Source organism: Brassica napus, unplaced genomic scaffold (genome assembly GCF_020379485.1).
Source record: "Brassica napus cultivar Da-Ae unplaced genomic scaffold, Da-Ae ScsIHWf_1329;HRSCAF=1898, whole genome shotgun sequence".
In the NCBI taxonomy this organism is placed as follows: domain Eukaryota; kingdom Viridiplantae; phylum Streptophyta; class Magnoliopsida; order Brassicales; family Brassicaceae; genus Brassica; species Brassica napus.
In genome coordinates, this window is record NW_026014745.1 from 129308 (window position 1) to 143328 (window position 14021).

The window sequence follows — 14021 nt, forward strand, 5'->3', positions numbered from 1 at the left end:
CTGAAGCAGGTGCTATGATCAAAAATGATACATGGTATGAGAGTGAGCTGCCTAAGGGAAAGAGGGCTGTATCTAGTAGATGGATCTTCACAATCAAGTATCTAGCAAATGGACAGATTGATAGGAAGAAGACCAGATTGGTTGCAAGAGGATTTACACAGACCTATGGAGAGGATTACATTGATACCTTTGCACCAGTAGCTAAGCTACATACAGTTCGGATTGTGTTGTCCATTGCAACAAACTTGGAGTGGGATTTGTGGCAGATGGATGTGAAGAATGCTTTCTTACAAGGTGAGCTAGAAGATGAGGTATACATGCTTCCTCCTCCTGGTCTTGAGCATCTAGTAAAGCCAGGGAATGTTTTGAGATTGAAGAAGGCAATATATGGGCTGAAACAATCACCTAGAGCTTGGTACAGGAAGCTGAGTACAACACTCAATGGGAGAGGCTTTAGGAAGTCTGAATTAGATCACACTCTCTTCACCTTGACAGGACCTTCAGGGATCATTGTGATTCTAGTGTATGTGGATGATTTGATTATCACAGGGAGTGATAAGGCAGGGATTCAAGCTACTAAGGAGTTTCTCAAATCTGTGTTTGACATCAAGGATTTGGGAGAGATGAAGTATTTTCTGGGCATTGAGATATGCAGATCAAAGGAGGGTTTGTTTATGTCTCAAAGGAAGTATACTATGGATATGTTGAAGGAGACTGATGTGCTTGGAGGAAAGATAGCTAAGACACCCCTCGAGGAGGGATATAAGGTTCTGCGTGAGGGGGAGGTTGAAGAGAAGCAGCTGTTTGAGGATCCTAAGCTATACAGGAAGATGGTTGGCAAGCTGATCTACTTGACAATTACTAGGCCAGATATATGCTTCGCTGTGAATCAAGTGAGTCAACATATGCAGGCGCCAAAGGTCCATCATTGGAAGATGGTTGATAGGATACTGAGGTATTTAAGTGGGACGGCTGGACAAGGAGTTTGGATGGGCTGCAATGGCAGTACAGAAGTGGTTGGTTATTGTGATGCTGATTGGGCAGGAGATAGAGTGGACAGGAGATCAACTACTGGGTATTGTACATTCATTGGAGGGAACTTGGTAACTTGGAAGAGTAAGAAGCAGAAGGTTATCTCCTGTTCAAGTGCTGAAGCTGAGTATAGAGCCATGTTGAAGCTGACAAACGAGTTGGTGTGGATCAAGGGGATCTTGAAGCATCTAGAGATTGAGCAGACTACTCCTATGACTATGCATTGTGACAATCAAGCAGCTATCCACATTGCCTCCAACTCAGTGTTTCATGAGAGAACAAAGCACATAGAGGTGGATTGTCATAAGGTGAGGCAGATGATTATCTTAGGAGTGATACTGCCATGTTATACAAGAAGTGAAGACCAGCTTGCAGATGTGTTTACTAAGGCAGCGAGATTAAAGACAATGGAGTCCATACTATCAAGGCTTGGACTCATTGATCTTACTCCAAGGAGCTGAGCCCCTTAACCATGGAGTCTCCACTCTTTTTCCCTCATCAAGGTTTTATCCCAATGGGTTTTCCTTGGTGAGGTTTTTAATGAGGGAGGTCTTCATGGTTTCCAAGCTTGACTTGTTCTACATGGTCAAGCTTGAGGGGGAGTGTTGAGAAGAGGTGATACATTGATAGAGGAAGAGTATTGGGGCAGATAGTAACTTTGGAGTTTTACCACAGTAACTTCGGTTTGACTGTGGTAACTAAGTTAAAAGCTTAGGAAGTTACTTTGCATCCCTTTGGAGAGTGGATCACGCCCAGGAGGAAGTCTGGATAAGGAAGGAGTAGTTTGGATAAGGTCTGGTCATAGCTGGAAAGGTAAAGCACCTTTACAGCCTGTCCAAGCATGTGAAGCATCTTTACAGCCTATCCCTTGACTTCACATGCTTATGATTTCGAAATCCTCTTTGTATTATCCTGATCTCTTCATATATAACTTGTATCTGAGACATTAAATTAATTAATGGAGTTTTGAGTATTCTCTCTATTCTCTCTCTACTTATTCTCTTAATCTCTTTAATCTTACACAAAACAATCTGATTGTTCTTAAACACACTCTAATACACAAAAGTGTATACAAATCAGGTGATTCCAGTTTCCCAGTTTGGGAATAGCACAGCTTCGTCGTCGTTCCAGACAAACCAGGATGAATCACTTTGTAAGAAGCTTGATTTGGATACATAAAGTGGTGTAGAATCACCAGGAAGTTGAATAAATCTCATAGGAGTTGGGATGAAGAAGTTATCCCACTTTCAAATCAGGTGATTTCAATTTCCCAATTTGGGAATAGGACAGCTTGTTCGTCGTTCCAATCAAACCAGGATGAATCACTTTGTGAGAAGCTTGATTTGGATACATAAAGTGGTGGAGAATCACCAGGAAGTTGAATAAATTTCATAGGAGTTGGCATGAAGAAGTTATCCCACTTTCAAATCAGGTGATTCCATTTCCCAGTTTGGGAATAGCACAGCTTCTTCGTCGTTCCAATCAAACCAGGATGAATCACTTTGTAAGAAGCTTGATTTGGATACATAAAGTGGTGGAGAATCACCAGGAAGTTGAATAAATCTCATAGGAGTTGGCATGAAGAAATTATCCCACTTTCAAATCAGGTGATTCCAGTTTCCCAGTTTGGGAATAGCACAGCTTCTTCGTCGTTCCAATCAAACCAGGATGAATCACTTTGTAAGAAGCTTGATTTGGATACATAAAGTGGTGTAGAATCTCCAGGAAGTTGAATAAATCTCATAGGATTTGGCATGAAGAAGTTATCCCACTTTCAAATCAGGTGATTCCAGTTTCCCAGTTTGGGAATAGCACAGCTTTTTCGTCGTTCGAATCAAACCAGGATGAATCACTTTGTGAGAAGCTTGATTTGGATACATAAAGTGGTTTAGAATCACCAGGAAGTTGAATATATCTCGTAGGAGTTGGGATGAAGAAATTATCCCACTTTCAAATCAGGTGAGTCCAGTTTCCCCGTTTGGGAATAGCACAGCTTCTTCGTCGTTCCAATCAAACTAGGATGAATCTCTTTGTAAGAAGCTTGATTTGGATACAAAAAGTGGTGGAGAATCACCAGGAAGTTGAATAAATCTCATAGGAGTTGGCATGAAGAAGTTATCCCACTTTCAAATCAGGTGAGTCCAGTTTCCCAGTTTGGGAATAGCACAGCTTCTTCGTCGTTCCAATCAAACCCGGATGAATCACTTTGTAAGAAGCTTGATTTGGATACATAAAGTGGTGGAGAATCACCAGGAAGTTGAATAAATCTCATAGGAGTTGGCATGAAGAAATTATCCCACTTTCAAATCAGGTGAGTCCAGTTTCCCAGTTTGGGAATAGCACAGCTTCTTCGTCGTTCCAATCAAATCAGGATGAATCACTTTGTAAGAAGCTTGATTTGGATACATAAAGTGGTGGAGAATCACTAGGAAATTGAATAAATCCCATAGGAGTTGGCATGAAGAAGTTATCCCACTTTCAAATCAGGTGATTCCAGTTTCCCAGTTTGGGAATAGCACAGCTTCGTCGTCGTTCCAACAAACCAGGATGAATCACTTTGTAAGAAGCTTGATTTGGATACATAAAGTGGTGTAGAATCACCAGGAAGTTGAATAAATCTCATAGGAGTTGGCATGAAGAAGTTATCCCACTTTCAAATCAGGTGATTCCAGTTTCCCAGTTTGGGAATAGCACAGCTTCTTCGTCGTTCCATTCAAACCAGGATGAATCACTTTCTAAGAAGCTTGATTTGGATACATAAAGTGGTGGAGAATCACCAGGAAGTTGAATAAATCTCATAGGAGTTGGGATAAAGAAGTTATCCCACTTTCAAATCAGGTGATTCCAGTTTCCCAATTTGGGAATAGGACAGCTTGTTCTTCGTTCCAATCAAACCAGGATGAATCAATTGGTGAGAAGCTTGATTTGGATACATAAAGTGGTGTAGAATCTCCAGGAAGTTGAATAAATCTCAGAGGATTTAGCATGAAGAAGTTATCCCACTTTCAAATCAGGTGATTCCAGTTTCCCAGTTTGGGAATAGCACAGCTTTTTCGTCGTTCGAATCAAACCAGGATGAATCACTTTGTGAGAAGCTTGATTTGGATACATAAAGTGGTTTAGAATCACCAGGAAGTTGAATATATCTCGTAGGAGTTGGGATGAAGAAATTATCCCACTTTCAAATTAGGTGAGTCCAGTTTCCCTGTTTGGGAATAGCACAACTTCTTCGTCGTTCCAATCAAACCAGGATGAGTCACTTTGTAAGAAGCTTGATTTGGATACATAAAGTGGTGGAGAATCACTAGGAAATTGAATAAATCCCATAGGAGTTGGCATGAAGAAGTTATCCCACTTTCAAATCAGGTGATTCCAGTTTCCCAGTTTGGGAATAGCACAGCTTCGTCGTCGTTCCAGACAAACCAGGATGAATCAATTTGTAAGAAGCTTGATTTGGATACATAAAGTGGTGTAGAATCACCAGGAAGTTGAATAAATCTCATAGGAGTTGGGATGAAGAAGTTATCCCACTTTCAAATCAGGTGATTCCAATTTCCCAATTTGGGAATAGGACAGCTTGTTCGTCGTTCCAATCAAACCAGGATGAATCACTTTGTGAGAAGCTTGATTTGGATACATAAAGTGGTGGAGAATCACCAGGAAGTTTAATAAATCTCATAGGAGTTGGCATGAAGAAGTTATCCCACTTTCAAATCAGGTGATTCCAGTTTCCCAGTTTGGGAATAGCACAGCTTCTTCGTCGTTCCATTCAAATCAGGATGAATCACTTTCTAAGAAGCTTGATTTGGATACATAAAGTGGTGGAGAATCACCAGGAAGTTGAATAAATCTCATAAGAGTTGGGATAAAGAAGTTATCCCACTTTCAAATCAGGTGATTCCAGTTTCCCAATTTGGGAATAGGACAGCTTGTTCTTCGTTCCAATCAAACCAGGATGAATCACTTGGTGAGAAGCTTGATTTGGATACATAAAGTGGTGTAGAATCTCCAGGAAGTTGAATAAATCTCATAGGATTTGGCATGAAGAAGTTATCCCACTTTCAAATCAGGTGATTCCAGTTTCCCAGTTTGGGAATAGCACAGCTTCGTCGTCGTTCCAAACAAACCAGGATGAATCACGTTGTAAGAAGCTTTATTTGGATACATAAAGTGGTGGAGAATCACCAGGAAGTTGAATAAATCTCATAGGAGTTGGGATGAAGAAGTTATCCCACTTTCAAATCATGTGATTCCAGTTTCCTAGTTTGGGAATAGCACAGCTTGTTCGTCGTTCCAATCAAACCAGGATGAATCACTTTGTAAGAAGCTTGATTTGGATACATAAAGTGGTGGAGAATCACCAGGAAGTTGAATAAATCTCATAGGAGTTGGGATAAAGAAGTTATCCCACTTTCAAATCAGGTGATTCCAGTTTCCCAATTTGGGAATAGGACAGCTTGTTCGTCGTTCCAATCAAACCAGGATGAATCACTTGGTGAGAAGCTTGATTTGGATACATAAAGTGGTGTAGAATCTCCAGGAAGTTGAATAAATCTCATAGGATTTGGCATGAAGAAGTTATCCCACTTTCAAATCAGGTGATTCCAGTTTCCCAGTTTGGGAATAGCACAGCTTTTTCGTCGTTCGAATCAAACCAGGATGAATCACTTTGTGAGAAGCTTGATTTGGATACATAAAGTGGTTTAGAATCACCAGGAAGTTGAATATATCTCGTAGGAGTTGGGATGAAGAAATTATCCCACTTTCAAATTAGGTGAGTCCAGTTTCCCTGTTTGGGAATAGCACAGCTTCTTCGTCGTTCCAATCAAACCAGGATGAGTCACTTTGTAAGAAGCTTGATTTGGATACATAAAGTGGTGGAGAATCACTAGGAAATTGAATAAATCCCATAGGAGTTGGCATGAAGAAGTTATCCCACTTTCAAATCAGGTGATTCCAGTTTCCCAGTTTGGGAATAGCACAGCTTCGTCGTCGTTCCAGACAAACCAGGATGAATCACTTTGTAAGAAGCTTGATTTGGATACATAAAGTGGTGTAGAATCACCAGGAAGTTGAATAAATCTCATAGGAGTAGGGATGAAGAAGTTATCCCACTTTCAAATCAGGTGATTCCAATTTCCCAATTTGGGAATAGGACAGCTTGTTCGTCGTTCCAATCAAACCAGGATGAATCACTTTGTGAGAAGCTTGATTTGGATACATAAAGTGGTGGAGAATCACCAGGAAGTTGAATAAATCTCATAGGAGTTGGCATGAAGAAGGTATCCCACTTTCAAATCAGGTGATTCCAGTTTCCCAGTTTGGGAATAGCACAGCTTCTTCGTCGTTCCATTCAAACCAGGATGAATCACTTTCTAAGAAGCTTGATTTGGATACATAAAGTGGTGGAGAATCACCAGGAAGTTGAATAAATCTCATAGGAGTTGGGATAAAGAAGTTATCCCACTTTCAAATCAGGTGATTCCAGTTTCCCAATTTGGGAATAGGACAGCTTGTTCTTCGTTCCAATCAAACCAGGATGAATCACTTGGTGAGAAGCTTGATTTGGATACATAAAGTGGTGTAGAATCTCCAGGAAGTTGAATAAATCTCATAGGATTTGGCATGAAGAAGTTATCCCACTTTCAAATCAGGTGATTCCAGTTTCCCAGTTTGGGAATAGCACAGCTTCGTCGTCGTTCCAAACAAACCAGGATGAATCACGTTGTAAGAAGCTTTATTTGGGTACATAAAGTGGTTTAGAATCACCAGGAAGTTGAATATATCTCGTAGGAGTTGGGATGAAGAAATTATTCCACTTTCAAATCAGGTGAGTCCAGTTTCCCCATTTGGGAATAGCACAGCTTCTTCGTCGTTCCAATCAAACCAGGATGAATCTCTTTGTAAGAAGCTTTATTTGGATACATAAAATGGTGGAGAATCACCAGTAAGTTGAATAAATCTCATAGGAGTTGGCATGAAGAAGTTATCCTACTTTCAAATCAGGTGAGTCTAGTTTCCCAGTATGGGAATAGCACAGCTTCTTCGTCGTTCCAATCAAACCCGGATGAATCACTTTCTAAAAAACTTGATTTTGATACATAAAGTGGTGGAGAATCACCAAGAAGTTAGCACCAGTGGCCAGTGAGGAAGAAGGTGGAAGAGAGCTCGCGGTTGCTGATGGAAAGAAGTGGATTCAAGATGACTTGATGGTGCTATCTGTGCTGCAAGGATCACTTGAAGAACATCTTTTGGAAGCCTACAGCTACTGCGAGACTCCAAAACACCTGTGGGAGGTACTCCAAAAGACTTTTGGGAACGTTACCAATCTGAGCCGTGTGTATGAGATCAAGAAAGCTATCAACACACTGGTACAAGATGGAGAGGAGTTCACCAAGCATTTGGGAAAGTATAGATCCTTGTGGTCTGAACTTGAATCGTTGAGGCCAAGCACTAATGATCAAGAGCTACTCACGGAGAGGAGGGAGCAGGATCAGGTGTTTGGTTTGCTGTTGACGTTGGATCCTCCATTCAACGATGTGATCAAGCACATGTTGAGGATGCCAAATCTCCCATCTATGGAGGAAGTGTGTGCGCAACTTCAGAAGGAGGAAGGGTCACTTGGTCTCTTTGGAAGCAAGGGAGACTTTGCTCTAGCCAACAAGGCTGAGGAAGGAGCACAAGCTAACCGTGCAGCATACAAGACTGATGAGAGGAAGTATGGTGATGAGAGGAGGTTTGGAGGCAATTGTGATCACTGCAAGAAGTTGGGACACAAGAGGAGCCAATGCTGGATCCTTCACCCCCATCTCAAGCCGGCCAAATTCAACAAAGACCGAGAAGCCAGAGCTAACCTGTCTACTAAAGCAAGTGAGTCCGGTCCATCAAGAGCAGGCTCAAGTGCACAAGTGGGTGAAAGCGCAGGAAAGGCAATGGCAACTCACTACACGGCCGCAAAGAGTTTGGAGCATGAAGTGATTCGCAAATCTGACATTGATGCCCTCATCAAAGCTCTTAAGGAGTCTGGTACATTCGGAAATACTCTTGGTTATTCTTACACTGCTCATATGATGCCTAGGAATGAGAATAGGTTGATAGATATCATTGAGGAATTAAAACTGAGAAATGAATCACCTAGAACTCATCTAGCTAGAGGCATAAATCCATTGATTGTTGACTCTGGTGCATCTCATCACATGATCAGTGATGATAGCTTGATTAAAAACATAGAACCTGCTCATGGACATGTAATGATTGCAAATGGAGATAGAATTCCCATTAAAGGTGTAGGAGACTTAAAGCTATTTGATAAGAACTCTAAAGCATTTTACATGCCTGATTTCACTTCTAATCTCTTATCTGTTAAAAGATGTACCAATGATCTACAATGCAATGTTATCTTTAGTCCTAACAATGTGACATTTCAGGATATTGAGAGCAATAAGTTGATTGGACAAGGAGTAACCAAGGGAGATCTTTATGTACTTGAAGATGTTAATCCCGTTTCTAGTTGTTTGCTGAGTTCTGTTTTAAGTAAAAGTGCATTATGGCATTCTAGGCTAGGACATCCACATGTTAGAGCCTTAAGCTTAATGTTACCAGGTGTCATGTTTAAAAATAATGATTGTGAGGCTTGTATTTTGGGAAAACATTGTAAGACTGTGTTTAAAGATCTACTACTATCTATGATAAGTGTTTTTATCTTGTTCACTCTGATGTATGGACTGCTCCCTGCTTATCTAGAGATAATTACAAGTACTTTGTCACATTTATAGATGAAAAATCTAAGTACACCTGGATAACACTCATTAAAACAAAGGATAGGGTTCTTGATGCATTTAAAAACTTCCAAGCTTATATATCTAACCAGTATAATGCCAAGATTAAGATTTTCAGGTCTGATAATGGTGGAGAATATACTGGTAATGCTTTCAAGAGTCATCTAGCTCACCATGGGATTCTACATCAGACAAGTTGTCCATACACTCCTCAACAGAATGGTGTAGCCGAGAGAAAGAATAGACACCTAATGGAGGTGGCAAGGTCTATGATGTTTCACACAAGTGTGCCTAAAAGATTCTGGAGTGATGCTGTGATCTCGGCTTGTTATCTGATCAATAGGATACCAACCAAGATCTTGGAGGATCAGGCACCTTATGAAGTTCTAAACAGAAACAAACCTGTGCTGGATCACTTAAGAGTCTTTGGATGTGTGTGCTTTGTACTCGTACCCAGGGAGCTAAGGAATAAGCTAGAAGCAAAGAGCACAAGAGCCATGTTCATTGGCTACTCAACATCACAAAAGGGATATAAATGCTATGATTCAGAAGCCAGGAGAGTTCTTGTGTCTAGAGATGTTAAGTTCTTGGAGGATAAGAGCTTTTATGGAGATAGAAAGTGGGAAGATCTTGAAGATTTGTCTCAACCATCTGATAGAGCTACAAGTCTTAGGCGTGTACTAGAAGGACTTGGAATCAACATGTCCCAGGATCAGCAACCAACCAAGGAGAATGAAGCTGAAGAACCATCACACCATGATCATGAAGGGGGAAATGAGACTGAGCCTGAAGAACATGAAGATCAAGACTCAGATAGTCATGGTCAAGGTGTGATACAAAGCGAGGAAGAAGTCATTCAAGAAGTGGAACCAGATGAAGTAAAAGGGGAAGCAGTTCAGCCTACGGTGGTGGAGGTGGAACCAGTTCCATTAAGGAGAAGCACACGATTGAAGAAGGATGTTTCCAACTGGGTAAACACGAGAGTGTACTACAATGCTCAGGCTGTGAAGCATCCCTCTCAGGATGTGTGTTCTTTTGCTAGTTACCCAAAGGAACATTGCGCTTTCATTACAAGCTTAGATGGAAGTAGTGTACCAAGATCATATGAAGAAGCAATGCTACATGAAGATTGGAAAGAATCAGTGGGTGATGAAGCTAATGCTATGATAAAGAATGATACTTGGTTTGAAAGTGAGTTGCCAAAAGGGAAGAAGGCTGTAACAAGCAAGTGGATATTCACTATCAAGTATCTACCTGATGGAACCATTGAGAGGAAGAAGACAAGATTGGTGGCTAGAGGATACACTCAAACATATGGGGAAGACTACATTGATACCTTTGCTCCTGTTGCCAAGCTACATACTATAAGGATTGTATTGTCTCTTGCTGTGAACCTTGAGTGGGAGCTTTGGCAGATGGATGTGAAGAATGCCTTTCTTCAAGGAGAGCTAGAGGATGAAGTATATATGCATCCACCACCAGGCCTAGAGCATCTTGTGAAACCTGGAAATGTATTGAGACTCAAGAAGGCTATCTATGGATTGAAGCAATCTCCTAGAGCATGGTACAACAAATTGAGCACTACCTTAAACAGACGGTTCAAGAAGTCTGAACTAGATCACACTCTATTCACTCTCACTACACCCTCAGGTATCATTTGCCTACTTGTATATGTTGATGACATTATAATAACAGGTAGTGATAAGGCTGGTATAAAAGCCACAAAGGAGTTTTTGAAATCTGTATTTGAAATCAAAGACTTAGGAGAAATGAAATACTTCCTTGGAATTGAGTTGTGTAGATCTAAGGAAGGATTGTTCATTTCCCAAAGGAAGTATACACTTGATCTTTTGAAAGATGCAGGTATACAAGGAGATAAGACAGCAAAGATGCCCCTTGAAGATGGATACAAGATTCCACGTGAGGGGGAGGTTGAAGATAGCAAGGCCTTTCATGATCCAAAGCTATACAGGAAGCTGGTAGGGAAGCTCATCTATCTCACTATCACAAGACCAGACATATGCTTTGCTGTGAATCAAGTGAGCCAGCATATGCAATATAAGTTTTAGAGTATAAAGAGTAATCTGAGAGTTTAGGGGAGATTAGAGAAGTATTAGAGATGATTTAGGGTAGAATCTGAGATCAAGAGACTAAGAGAAAAATCCATGGAGGCTAAGAATAATCTGAACTGTCTAATTCTTTATTATGGATGAGGTTACAACATTTATAGGAGAGTCATTAGGGCTTTTGCGCAAAGGGAAATGGCACTAGTCTAAGCATGTGAAGTCAAGGCTGAATGGAGTGTCTCCTTTTGAAATGAACGGACAGGAGGGCACACACGCGTCTGGCTTTACAGCCTGTCCAAGAGCTGGATGGATAAGGCGCGTCCCAACCTTATCCATAAACGGTCTGATCCATTCCAAACCTTCCGTGTCTAATGAAGGCACTGCTCGTCCATCTTCCTTCTCTTTCACGTTCCCTCAGATGTACGGTCATGCCCTATCCGTAAACACCATGCCCTAACTTTGCACAACCTTTAAACTGACTTTAAAGGTCATTCAAGCTCTCATGGTCGAGGTGATCCGTACCGTCCGTACTTAGGCCGTACCGTTCTTCCCTTTCACATTACTTGCCCAACTCCTCTTTTCTTTCGCATAATGGCTTCCTCATCTCAACACTCCCCCTCAAGCTTGGCTTTGCGAAAGTCTAAGCTTGGACAGCCATGAGATCTTCCTCATTAAAAACCTCACCAAGGAAAACCCATTGGGACAAAACCTTGATGAGGGAAAAAGAGTAAAGACCTCATGACTTAGGGGATTAGCTCCTTCTCTTCCCAAGATCTATGAGTACCAATCTGATATGAATGGACTCCATAGTCTTCTGTCTTGCTGCCTTAGTGAACACATCAGCCAACTGATCTTCACTCCTAGTGTAGCATGGCAAGATGACTCCTAGGACAATCATCTGCCTCACCTTGTGACAATCAACCTCAATGTGCTTGGTTCTTTCATGGAACACCGAGTTGGAGGCTATGTGGATCGCGGCTTGGTTATCACAATGCATGGTCATTGGCGTGGCTTGATCAATCCCCAAATGCTTCAAGATGCCCTTGATCCATACTAGCTCGTTTGTAAGCTTCAGCATGGCTCTATACTCAGCTTCTGCACTTGAGCAAGCCACCACCTTTTGCTTCTTGCTCTTCCAAGTTGTAAGTTTAAGAGAATGAAATGATTTAGAGAAGATTAAGGACCAGAATGAGAGATTATGAAGAGATTAGACTAGAATCATGTTTAGGAGAGTATGAACTTCAAGAGATAAACTCAGAACTGTATAATATCTTATTAATGACAAGAGTTACAATATATAGTGTGAGATCCTAAGGGTTTTCGAAATCAAAGAGATAAGCTAAGCATGTGAAGTCAACAAGGAGAAGATAAGCTTTCTTTGGACCGGCCAATCAGCTTCTCCACACGCTTGGAGCATCCGGCATCTTGGACCAAGATGCTCTTGCCTTTCCAGCTGTGCCAGCCTGTCAAGCCGCGCCTCTTCTTATCCTCCAACGGTCTGATCCATCAGCCAAAGTCTCTCCTTTCCACATGAGTTACTCGGGTAACTCCTTGTGACCGTGGTCGAGGTTTCACCCATCTGAATGTGTACGGACCGTACGGCCTTGTACGGCCTTGTACGGTCAGGCCATTGTGAACCTCTCCCATCACACCAATGCTTAACACACCCTCTTCAGCCTTAACCCCTTTGTGCTTCACATCTTTATACTCAACTCTTCAACACTCCCCCTCAAGCTTAGCTTTATGAAGTCTAAGCTTGGACACTATGAGATCTTCCTCATTAAAAACCTCACCAAAGAAAACCCATTGGGACAAAACTTTGATGAGGGAAAAAGAGTAAAGACCTCATAGTAAGGGGCTCAGCTCCTAGGTGAAAGATCAATGAGTCCCAACCTGATGTAGATGGACTCCATTGTCTTCATCCTTGCCGCTTTTGTGAACACATCAGCAAGTTGATCCTCACTCCGTGTGTAGCATGGCAGAATCACTCCCAAGACTATCATCTGCCTCACCTTGTGACAATCCACTTCAATATGCTTGGTTCTCTCGTGGAAGACTGAGTTAGAGGCAATGTGAATTGCGGCTTGGTTATCACAATGCATTGTCATTGGCGCCACTTGCTCAATCCCAATGTGCTTCAAGATCCCCTTGATCCATACCAACTCATTAGTGAGCTTCAGCATTGCTCTATACTCTGCCTCCGCACTAGAACATGAGACCACCTTTTGCTTCTTGCTTTTCCAAGTCACAAGGTTCCCTCCAATGAAGGTGCAGTAGCCGGTTGTGGATCTTCTGTCTGCTCTATCTCCAGCCCAATCTGCATCACAGTAGCCAACAACTTCTGTACTCCTATTGCATCCCATCCAGACTCCTTGGCCTGGTGATCCGTTGAGATAGCTCAGCACTCTATCTACCATTCTCCAATGGTGATCCTTTGGAGCTTGCATGTGTTGGCTCACCTGATTCACAGCAAAGCAGATATCAGGACGTGTGATTGTTAGGTAGATTAGCTTACCTACTAGCTTCCTATAAAGCTTAGGGTCATGGAACAGCTTGCTGTCTTCAAGCTCCCCCTCTCTTGGTACTTTGTACCCATCCTCCATTGGCATTTTTGCGGTTTGTCCTCCAAGTTTACCTGCATCTTTCAAAAGATCAAGTGTATATTTTCTTTGGGACATGAATAATCCTTCCTTGGATCTACAAATCTCAATCCCAAGAAAGTATTTCATCTCTCCAAGATCTTTAATCTCAAACACAGATTTGAGATAGTCTTTGGTTTCTTGTATTCCAACCTTATCACTCCCAGTAATGATAATGTCATCAACATAAACCAATAGACAGATGATACCTGAGGTTGTGTTTAGAGTAAACAAGGTATGGGCCAGTTCAGACTTCCTGAAGCCTTTTCCATTCAGTGTAGTACTCAGCTTGTGATACCAGGCTCTAGGCGATTGCTTCAATCCATAGATAGCCTTCTTCAATCTTAAGACATTCCCTGGCTTCACAAGATTCTCAAGACCTGGAGGAGACTGCATATACACCTCATCTTCAAGTTCTCCTTGTAGAAATGCATTCTTCACATCCATTTGCCACAATCCCCATTCAAGGTTAGTGGCAATTGATAAGATGATCCGGATGGTGTGAA